The following is a 12,154-nucleotide window of genomic DNA, read 5'->3' on the forward strand; positions in this document are numbered from 1 at the left end:
GTTACCCTTTCCCAAAGATCCCAATAAAAATAATTTGAAGAAAATAAACATAGCAGCATTATAATGTTAATAAATACTATATTACAAATTTATTATTGAAAAAACAAATATATATATATATATATATATATATATATATATATATATATTATAGGGCTTCTCTCACATAGGCGTTAGGTGTTGAACACTGTTCACACCGGCAACGTATTTAGTCTGACAATGCAAGCCACATTGGCTCTAAAAACCCAGAGGGACAATAATACAAAACAGCAAACTTGTAAGAAAAAGACATGAATCGAACATCCCTAAATCATGCTTTGATCTATTGCCGCAAGGCAAAAATTAAATACTAGAACATGAGGTTCTTAGTTTAACATTTTGATCAGACTGTATGAAGCCCACTGCCACGTCACGGCGAACCTCTGAGTGGGTCCCTATTATATGCCTAAGAAGTTCGTCAACGTGCGCCAACTGCTACAGCAACGACAATGCACCGGCAATGGCAGTGGGCTTTATACACTCTAATCCGAATGTAACACAAAGAGGGGGAGAACTAACGGCTCCTGCGCTGACCCTGACACTGAGGGGCCCTGCGCTTACCCTAAAACCACAGGTACCTATAATGGTTAGGAGGTTTTGCCCACCAACGTGTCCCTGTCTCCTAGCCAGACCCTAGGACTAAATCCCACCACCCACCAATTCACAGGGGGAAAAATAAACACAAAAATAACCAGGAAAAGGGGAAAAACGAAAAAACAACAACTTATCTTTGAGAGAGATTCTTCAGAAAACACAGCTACAGAAGTCTGAAGCAACGAGCACACCAGAGTATGCAACATCTCCAAGTGAAGAGTATAACCCACACTGGAGTAGTGAGAGGCCCAACCTTATAAAGGCCCTTAATTACCACCTAGAGGAAAGGCACCTCCAACCTTGCAAGGAACATAAAAAAATAAATAAATCCAACTCTTAAAGGGACAGCGTCCATTAATGTCTGGACAATCACCAGGCCGTTCTGCACCTGGTCCCAGTAGCAGTACCTGAAGGTCCAGACGCGTCCATGACAGTGAGACTCGCATGATTCATACGCAAGGGGAATCATACCCTCAGTGTCAGCCTGCTTTTCCCTCTGTAAAGAGGGATGAAGCAAAGCTGACATGGCTCTCCCTGCTTCTCGCTCTGTATAGACACTTGTCTGTACAGAGTGGAGAAGCAGAGCTGACACTGCTCTCCCTGCTTCTTGCTCTGTAGACAAACTTGTCTGTACAGAGTGATGAAGCAGAGCTGACATTGCTCTACCTGTGGACCACGTTGGACTAAAGGTTTTTTTATAATAAAGATGGAGTCTCTAAATTTTTTTTGTTTTATTTCAAGTAAAAAAAATCTATGGTTTGTTCTTGGTGACCATGTCTAATTTGGCATGACACCATGAATTTGAGGCTTAGTACCAGTTGAGAATACAAAGCTGGTATTAACCCCTTTATTACCCAGAGTGCCACCTCCATCAGGGTTGCTGGACAAGCCAGGTAAAGCACCTTGAAATGGTGCTAAGAAGCAATGCACCATTTCCAGGGGTAATTGCAGGCTGCCTTTTTAAGCGTGGGGTGCCCAGAATGCTTGAGCCTTACCACGCTGAGAATCCCAGCCCCAAGCTGCCTGGTTTTACCTGACTGGCGATCAAAATATGGCGGAAGCCCACACATTTTTTTTTTTATTTTTTTAAAAAAAAAAAATAATGGGCTTCCTGGATTTTGATTGCCAGCCAGGGTAAAGCCAGGCAGATGGGGGTGGCAGCCTGTAGCCGTCTGCTTTATCTGCACTGAGAATCAAAGATACTGCGGAGAGCTACATTATTTTTTAATTTTTTTTATGTTTACATTTCTGTATGTGTGAGACCCAACAGCCAATCACAGATGCTGTCATGCAGAATGGGTGTCTGTGATTGGCTGTTGGAGTAACCTTGAATCTGCCTATACATTCTAGTTGCTAGAATGTATGGGCTGGTTTCAGGTTACTCGAGCATCCAATCACAGACGCCCACTTTGTGACAGCGTCTGTGATTTTATGGTATTTTAACAGTAAAATAAAACAACATAGAGAAAAAAATATTTTATTAGAAATAAAACAGAAGACATTTAGGAACCCATCTTTATTACCCAAAAAAAACCCTTCAACATAATCCAAAAGTGGGCGAGCATCTTAAGCTCTGTTACACCTGTGCGAGAAGATAATTACAGCTCTCCTCACACAGACTCAGCTAAGAGCTGTCAGAGACTTCACCCAAATCCCAAGTGCATAGCTGAGGCTGGTCAGCTGTGCCTCCGGGTAACCACCACTAACTACAGGACCTTCCATGATGTCATAGCCATGTGACCAGCCTTTAATCCATGAGGTAATACAACATTCACACCAGACTGGTCACATGGCTATGACATCATGAAAGGTCCTGTAGTCATTGGTGGTTACCCAGGGGCACAGCAATGATAGGACCCAGAAGCAGAAGCGTCCGGGAGACAGAGTCTGCAGGATGCGTCGCGGGACCTGTAAGTATAATGACAATATTTATTATGAACAATAATCTTTATTTTACAGCCCCCTCCCACCCCATCACATAACTGGAAAGTTTGGGGTTCGGATGCAAGTTTGCGCTATCTCAGACCCCGAACACAAACTTTACAAAATGTTCGGGTGAGCCTCCCAATCTTGAACATCAGGAGGTTCGCCCATCACTAGTTAAAACATGCTTTTATTAATTTATTTATTTAATCATTTATTTTTTTTATAAAATCACGTTTTAACCATTACTGCTGACCATCTGCTTACGAAAGCGTGGAGTCCACTGCTATTTGATCCTTTGCCATTAACCTCCTCATGGTGCCTGCATGCAGCCGTACCTTACACATTTTCAATAGCAGTTGTGACTTATTCACAACTGCATCAAGTGAGAACATCTGATGTTACCTACAAACGTTATTTAACATTAGTACCCTATTAGCGCCTTTTGCCTTTTCATTTTTCTTCAAATTGCATGTGCTGACATACATTTCCATTTTCCTATGCATAATTTCATAAGACTTAAGGTCAATGGCAATGAATCTTAAAATATTTGTGTGGGTAACATTTAGTTCAGGCCTTAGATGATCATTGCCCATAGTAAAGAGTGATTTATACAGAGCTTTTCTTCAAGTTCATTGCTAAAGGAGTTTTCAATTTGTTTTTCTCCCAGATCCATCATATTATGATAAGAGATGTAAGGTCATAAGAGAAATAACAATTATTACTCACATAAGATTTTTTTTTCCTTAAAAACTCATGCTAATATTTTTTCCAGAGTTACAGAAAAAGAAAATTTTTAAAACAAAAAATATGAATTGTGAATTTACATTGCACAACACTTATTCTAAATATTAATATATATTTTATACAGTTGAAACCAGAAGTTTACGTACACTATCAAAAAAGACCAATACACGTTTTTTCTTACTATCTGTCATAAAATCAGAGTAAACCTTTCTTGTTTTATGTCAATTAGGATTATGAAAATAATCTTTATTTGTGAAATGCCAGACTAATGTGTGAGAGAGAATGTTTTAAGGCATTACTTTGGTCAAAATCAAAAGTTTTCATACATTACATTAGTATTTGGTACCATTGCCCTTTAACTGTATGACTTGGGTCAAACGTTTTGGATATTCTTCCACAAGCTTCGGACAATAGTTGATAGGAATTTGGGCCCATTCCTCCTGACAGAACTGGTGTGAACTGGTGTAACTGAGTCATGTTTGTAGGTCGCCTTGCTCGCACCTGCCTTTTCAGCTTTGCTCATAAATTTTCAACAGGATTGAGATTAGGGTTTTGTGATGGCCACTCCAAAACAATGACTTTGTTATCCTTAAGCCACTTTGTAACCAGTTTGGCAGTATGCTTCAGGTCATTGTCCATTTGGAAGCCCAATTTCCACCCAAACTTTAAATTCATTGCTGATATCTTGAGATGTTGCTTTAGTATTGCCACATAATTGTCTTTCTTCATGATGCCATATATTTTGTGAAGTGCACCTGTCCCTCCTGCAGCAAAAGAACCCCCCAACTGCCATCCTCATGTTTCACATCTGGAATGGTGTTCTTAGGCTTTAAAGCTTCTCCCTTTTTCCTCCAAATGTAACGATGGTCATTATGGCCAAACAGTTTAATTTTGGGCAGATAGGGAAGTTAGCCATCATGAAGCATGGGACTTTCCTGGTCACTAGGACAACCATTGGGGGCGGGCACCACATTGGGTAGAAGTAGTCGCAAACATCAAAATTACAGTAGAACTTTCCTGGGCACAGCTTGGGATAACATCTAGCACTGACAACAGGAGTTAGTGTTTCTCTCTCTTCGTTGGCCCGTGGCTTGATGCAGGAGGCTCGGCCTGGGTTCCAAGTAGCAACCAAGGAACACTTCACAAAAAGACTTTCACGGTAACTGGCGGTGACCGCCGACTATCCGGGATTGACTGAAGCCCATCGTGGCAGAGATCTGTTCTCTGGGGAAGCGCCTGAACTACCTGTGAGTAAAACGACTTGGAACTGCAGCCCCTGCCTCTGTCTCTCCTTTACCGACGATGTCGCCCAGCTCTTCGGCACTACCACCACCATCATCCTCCTTGGGGCAATCCCTCTCTTCCTGTGGGGAGCGAAACCATTCAGAATGCACCCGACATCTGCCCCAGTGAAAGACCTTGCAGCGGTGGCCCCCATCCCTGGCCGCGTACCACAGGTGGCGTTACGATCCTAATAGACTTTCCTAACCTCCAACTGCTACCTCCATCCTCCCTACCACCCTCCAACCCTTCTTCCTGTATGCCTCAGGGTAACGAAACTGGGCCAGGTTACCCTGTGACGATGCAGTGGATCTGCACCCCCGGCTCGGCAATGAGTAGGTTAAAACACCTGCCCCGTGGGGCACTACCCTTACGCAATATCACCTTAATAATATACTTTTATTTATTTTTCACATAATACAAATTTCCTTCTGAGGGTCCTTAGTTGAGCTATCACTTGAGTGCAGTTATACATAAACATGTGGTACTTTCCAAAGCCAGTGAAACTGTGACTTTAAGTCTACCAAGTTGTTGTTGTCCTGAAACCTTTGACTGTTTAATATGAAAAATACAGAAGAGATGATATAACTGAGAAACAGCAGTTTGTGACTCTAAAATTGCAAGTTTTCTGGCCTGGCATAGGTATTGTCATAGTCTATTCAAAACAGAGTTTATATGAAGATGATTTAATAGATGTGGAGGAGATTAGGATGTTATCCAGATAGACTAAAACACACTGAAACTGGACATCCTTAAGGAATTCCATTAACGATGAGCTGAAACTCAGCAGGGTGTTACAAAGAGCAATATGCATTACTCAATATTTATAATGACCCTCAAGGGTCTTAAAAGTGGTCTTCCATTCATTACTTTATCAAGGGTGGGGAACCTTTTTACTGCCAGAGGCCATTTGGAAGTTTCTACCAACCGTCGGGGGCCGGAACCAAATTATCAGCTTGAAAATTACCCTAAGATAATTTGTCAAACAATTAATTAACTCACCCCTAAGGTCCAGTCACACTAAGCAACTTACCAGCGATCCCAACAACGATAGGGATCGCTGGTAAGTTGCTAGGAGGTTGCTGGTGAGATGTCACACTGCGACGCTCCAGCGATCCCACCAGCAACCTGACCTGGCAGGGATCGCTGGAGCGTCGCTACACAAGTTGCTGGTGAGCTCACCAGCAACCAGTGACAAGCCCCCAGCGCCGCGTGGAAGATGCTGCGCTTGGTAACTAAGGTAAATATCTGGTAACCAACCCGATATTTACCTTGGTTACCACCGCACGGAGCTACACGTGCAGAGAGCAGGGAGCAGCGCACACTGAGCGCTGGCTCTTTGCTCTCCTAGTTACAGCACACATCGGGTTAATTACCCGATGTGTGCTGCAGCTAAATGTGCACAGAGCAGGGAGCAGCGCACAATGCTTAGCGCTGGCTCCTTGCTCTCCTAGTTACAGCACACATCGGGTTAATTAACCCGATGTGTGCTGCAGCTAAATGTGCACAGAGCAGGGAGCAGCGCATAATGCTTAGCGCTGGCTCCTTGCTCTCCTAGTTACAGCACACATCGGGTTAATTAACCCGATGTGTGCTGCAGCTAAATGTGCACAGAGCAGGGAGCAGCGCATAATGCTTAGCGCTGGCTCCTTGCTCTCCTAGTTACAGCACACATCGGGTTAATTAACCCGATGTGTGCTGCAGCTAAATGTGCACAGAGCAGGGAGCAGCGCACAATGCTTAGCGCTGGCTCCTTGCTCTCCAAGTTACAGCACACATCGGGTTAATTAACCCGATGTGTGCTGCAGCTACATGTGCACAGAGCAGGAGCCAGCACTGACAGTGAGAGGGGCGGAGGCTGGTAACGAAGGTAAATATCGGGTAACCAAGGACAGGGCTTCTTGGTTACCCGATGTTTACATTGGTTACCAGCCTCCGCAGAAGCCGGCTCCTGCTGCCTGCACATTTAGTTGTTGCTGTCTCGCTGTCACACACAGCGATCTGTGCTTCACAGCGGGACAGCAACAACTAAAAAATGGCCCAGGACATTCAGCAACAACCAACGACCTCACAGCAGGGGCCAGGTTGTTGCTGGATGTCACACACAGCAACATCGATAGCAACGTCACAAAAGTTGTTCGTTAGCAGCGATGTTGCTAGCGATGTTGCTTAGTGTGACGGGGCCTCTACTGTGGTGGCCGGAGCTGCTTCTCTTTGTTGTGACTGTGATGTTTGTCGATATTGATTATGTTACTTCTCACAACTGCTTTTCCAGGTTTGTCTCGGTCTGGAGCGCAGTCAATAGATTGGTAAATAATATACATCACTTAGGAGACACTGGAGGCTCATACATCACAAGATGGTCTGGGGGCATATATAAATCACAGGAGGGGTTGAGGACATACAAACATCACAGATGGGGTTCGGGCATATATACATCACAGGAGGAATTGGGGCATATATACATCACAGGAGTGGTTGGGGGCATATATACATCACAGGAGGGATTGGGGGAATATATACATCACAGGAGGGGCTGGAGGCATATGTACAGCACAGGAGGGGATGGGGAAATATATACACATCACAGGAAGGACTGAGGGCATATATACATCACAGGAGGGGTTGGGGACATATACACATCACAGGAGGAGCTGGGGACATATACACATCACAGGAGGGGTTGGGGCATATATACATCACAGGAGGGGTTGGAGGCATATATACATCACAGGAGGAGCTGAGGGCATATATACATCACAGATGGGATTGAGGCATACATACATTACAGGAGGAGTTGGGGGCATATATACATCTCAGGAGTGGCTGGGGACATATATACATCAGAGGTGGAGCTGGGGACATATACACATCACAAGAGTGGCTGGGAGCATTTACACATCACAGGAGGGGTTGGGGCTCGGACATCACTGGGGGGCACAGACAGTACTGCCAGGCACGGACAGCACTGGCGGTGGCACGGACAGCACTAGAGGGGCACGAACAGGACTGGGGGACACAGGCAGGACTAAAGGGGCACATACATCACCAAGGGAGCACAGACAGCACTGGGGGTGGCACATAGCACTGGGGGGCACACAGGACTGGGGAGGCACACAGCACTGGGAGGGTGTTACAGTGGGGCTGTCTGATAATAAAACTTAAAGGAATGTCAGGCAGTCAGGGTCCACCGTGCAAAGACTCTGCTGCAGACTATGGCAGAGGATAAGGGATATATAAGTGTGCCACTGTAAAAAATAATAGCACAAGTGCAGAGTGCAATACCTGTGTTAAACTCACAGAGTAATATAATTAGAAAATAAAGCAATTCCTCCCTTACTTGGAGGGTGTGTGGAATGGTCTCTGTTAAAGATCACAGAGATAAAAGCAGTGAGTCTGAAATGGCACCTACCTAGGTCCGTTCCTCTAGTGGTGCCAGGAGACGGACAGCAGCGTAAGCCGCACAAAGCTCCTACCTGCGTTTGCTCCACTAGTGTGCGAGGACACGAACCACTAGATATGGCACCTGCCTAGGTCCGCTCTTCTAGTGGTGCAAAAGAGATGGACAGCAGCATAAGCCGCACAAAGCTCCTACCTCTGTTCGCTCCCCTAGTGTGCGAGGATACGAACAACTGCCAGACGCAGCATAAGGAACGTTACCCTAGCGGCAACGTCCACCTACGAGTAGAATCACAAGGCCCAGCCGGACCATGTGCCTCAGTCACCTGCCTATGTCCACTCCACTAAGAGGTAAGGATACGGACTGCAGCCGAAGCTGTAAGGTATAAGAATGTTACCCTGCCGGTAACGCTCACCTAACATAGACAGAGAGATGCCTAGAGGGACGTGCACAGGGCGTCTACCCTCATGCATGAACCAAGAGGACTGAGCGCCGAGCGGCGTGCGTCAGGGTCTTATATAGACTCTGTGCCTCATCCAAGATGGAGGACACCAGAGCCAATCCGCTGCCGGAATGACAGCAATGACGTCACGCTGGCCTATCACCGAGCAAAGCGTCACAAGCACATGACCAGCGACCAATCGGCATAGAAGGTGTCAGAGACATGTGACCACGTGTCACAAGCACATGACCAGTGGCCAATCAGCTTAGAAGGTGTCAGAGACATGTGACCTTGTGTCAGCGATGATGTCACCCGCACATGTGCAATGGCTCCAAGATAGGACTTAGTCTCCAGCGCTTGCACATGTGCAGTAGCAAGAAATCCGGACATAGTCTCCAGAGCCACAGCAACCGTAACAGTACCTCCCCCTCAAGGGCCCCCCTCCCGGCGACGCAGGTAATCGGCAAATAAGTCAGGAGCATGGACAGCCTCCTCAGGCTCCCAAGAGCGATGTTCCGGGCCATAGCCCTCCCAATCTATCAAGAAGAACCTGCGCCCTCTAACCATCTTAGAACCAACTATGGCTCGTACCTCATAGCTAGAGCGAGAGGAATCAGAGGCAGGAGAGTGCACTTCACGAGCGTGAGGAAAAATAGCTGGCTTTAGCAGTGAAACATGCAATTTGTCATGGATCCTAAGATGGACGGGTAACTTCAATTGGTAGACTACAGGATTTACCTGTCGAAGAACATCATAAGGACCCAGGAAGCGAGGAGCAAATTTGACAGAGCTCACTCTAAGTTTCACGTGTTTTGTAGAGAGCCACACAAAATCCCCTGGAGAAAAGATAGGAGCCGGGTGACGAAACCGATCGGACACCGTCTTCATACGGTCCTTAGCTGCTTGGATTGACTCTTGAGTCCGATCCCAAACCTCTCTGGCATTAGTTATCCAGTCGGCCAAAAGAGGAGAAGGTGCAGCAGCGGGAAACGGTACCGGTACTCTAGGGTGTTGCCCATTATTGAGTACGAATGGTGTCTGCCCAGTGGCCTCAGCCAGCGAATTGTTAAGGGCAAATTCTGCCCAGGGTAGGAGGGAGGACCAGTTATCGTGGTTCTCAGCAACAAAGTGTCGAAGGTATATAATCATGGATTGATTGGTACGCTCAACCAAACCATTGGTCTCCGGATGGTATGCCGAAGAGAGATTCAACTCAATTTGCAGAAGGCTACAAAGATCTCGCCAGAAACGGGAAGCAAATTGCGGGCCTCTATCACAAATGATACGATCTGGCATCCCGTGAAGCCTAAAGACATGCTTGAGGAATAGTTTGGCTAGTACCCTGGAAGCCGGATTCTCGATAACGGTACGAAATGAACCATCCGGGAGAAATGGTCTGTAATGACCCACACAAATCTATGTCCCTGTGAACATGGAAGATCACCCACAAAGTCCATGCCTACCACCTCCCATGGTCTATCTGGCACTGGTAAAGGATGCAAGAGCCCAGCCGGTCTCTGCCGTAATGGACGGTTGCAAGCACACGAGTAGCAGGAACCGACATATCTCTTGACGTGGCTGGCTAAGTGTGGCCACCAATACCACCTCTCCAGTAACTCTCGTGTCCGCCTAATACCAAAATGCCCACCCACCTTTGAGGTGTGGGCCCACGACAGTATATCATTCTGTCGATCAGGTGGCACAAAGGTCTTGCCCGGTGGGATTTGGTCTAACGTCACAGGGGAGAGCGTATGAAAAACCCTGGAGGGAAGGATAAGACGAGGTTCGTCAATCTCTTCCTGGGTAGAAACCATAGAGCGAGACAGAGCGTCTGCCTTGTTATTCTTACTCCCAGACAGATAGTTGATGGAGAAGTGAAAGCGGGAAAAAAACAAGGACCAGCGGGCTTGGCAAGGATTCAGACGCTGAGCGGTTTGAAAGTACGTCAGATTCTTATGGTCTGTATAGACCTGGAAAGGATGCTTCGCTCCTTCCAGCAAGTGACGCCACTCCTCCAAGGCTAATCTCAGGGCGGGCAGTTCCCTATCCCCAATGGTATAGTTTCTCTCTGCCGGTGAAAAGGTTTTAGCAAAGAAGAAACACGGCCTTTTTCTACCTGCACCGTTCTTTTGATACAAGACCGTACCAGCACCCACTGAAAAGGCATCAACCTCCAAGAGGAAGGGCTTATTCTCGTCGGGTCTTTGAAGAAGAGGAGCAGTTGAAAAGTGTCTTTTTACTGCCTCAAAAGCCTGGGATGTCTCAGTATGGGGAGATAAGGTATGCACACCAGTGACTATGTAAGGGGAATACATGAAATAGCAGAAACTGCTGTGTGAATACTGACTTGAAAAATCCAATAGCTATATGTAAGAGTGAAAATGTGAACAAATGGAATCTGCATTACTGCCATGAACATATGAATCAAGAGAAATTTAGCTACTGAATTGATCAATGCAATAGAGCCCCAACACTACGCCAAAGTATTCAGACTTAGAATGGTGTTCCAAACGTTATTTTTTATTTGTTAGTAGTTTTTCGTTTGTGAACCCTCCCCAACCACACCTATTGCCAATCCATATCAATCGCATATAGCTATTGGATTTTTCAAGTCAGTATTCACACAGCAGTTTCTGCTATTTCATGTATTCCCCTTACATAGTCACTGGTGTGCATACCTTATCTCCCCATAGTGATGTTTTTTTAGGTTTTTGCACCCAGTTCAGACTTAGAATGGTGTTCCAAACGTTATTCCTTATTTGGGATGTCTCAGTAGACCAGACTTTTGGATTAGCACCTTTCTTAGTCAAGGCCACCAAAGGGGCCACCAAAGTGAAGAAATGGTGTATGAACTGCCTGTAATAATTTATGAATCCTAAGAAGCGTTGCACCACCTTCAAGGAATGAGGTTCGGACCATTCCAGGACAGCAGAGAGCTTCGCAGGATCCATAGCCAGACCCTCTTGTGAGATAATGTAGCCCAAAAAAGGCAAGGATGACTGCTCGAATACACATTTTTCGAGTTTAGCAAACAAAGACTGCTCCCTTAAACGGGAAAGGACACGAACGACATCCTGACGATGAGTCTCCAGATCAGGAGAAAAAATCTGGATGTCGTCCAGATACACCACGACGGAGGATAACAGTAAATCCCTGAACACATCATTTACGAAGTCCTGAAATACTGCGGGTGCATTACATAAACCAAAAGGCATGACGAGGTATTCATAGTGACCGTCTCGGGTGATAAAAGCGGTCTTCCATTCGTCCCCCTCTCGAATTCGGATCAAGTTATACGCACCCCGCAGATCCAACTTCGTAAAAACCTGAGCTCCCCTCAGCCTGTCAAAGAGCTCCGAAATTAAAGGTAACGAGTATTTATTCTTTATTGTGATTGCATTGAGACCCCTGTAATCTATGCAGGGACGCAAATCACCCTCTTTCTTCTGAACAAAGAAAAACCCAGCTCCCGCGGGAGAGACAGACTTACGAATGAACCCCTTCTCTAAACTCTCTCTTATATAGGTCGACATGGCCTCTGACTCAGGTATCGACATGGGGTAAACCCTGCCCTTAGGTGGAACCGAATCTGGGATAAAGTCTATGGCACAGTCATACGGCCTATGGGGAGGCAGAACCTCAGCACCCTGTTTGGAGAACACGTCAGCGAAATCCAAATAGGGTGTAGGTATGGGAGAGAGATCAGTTGATGCAACCGCAACGACCTT

This window comes from Anomaloglossus baeobatrachus, chromosome 6 (genome assembly GCF_048569485.1).
Source record: "Anomaloglossus baeobatrachus isolate aAnoBae1 chromosome 6, aAnoBae1.hap1, whole genome shotgun sequence".
NCBI lineage: Eukaryota > Metazoa > Chordata > Amphibia > Anura > Aromobatidae > Anomaloglossus > Anomaloglossus baeobatrachus.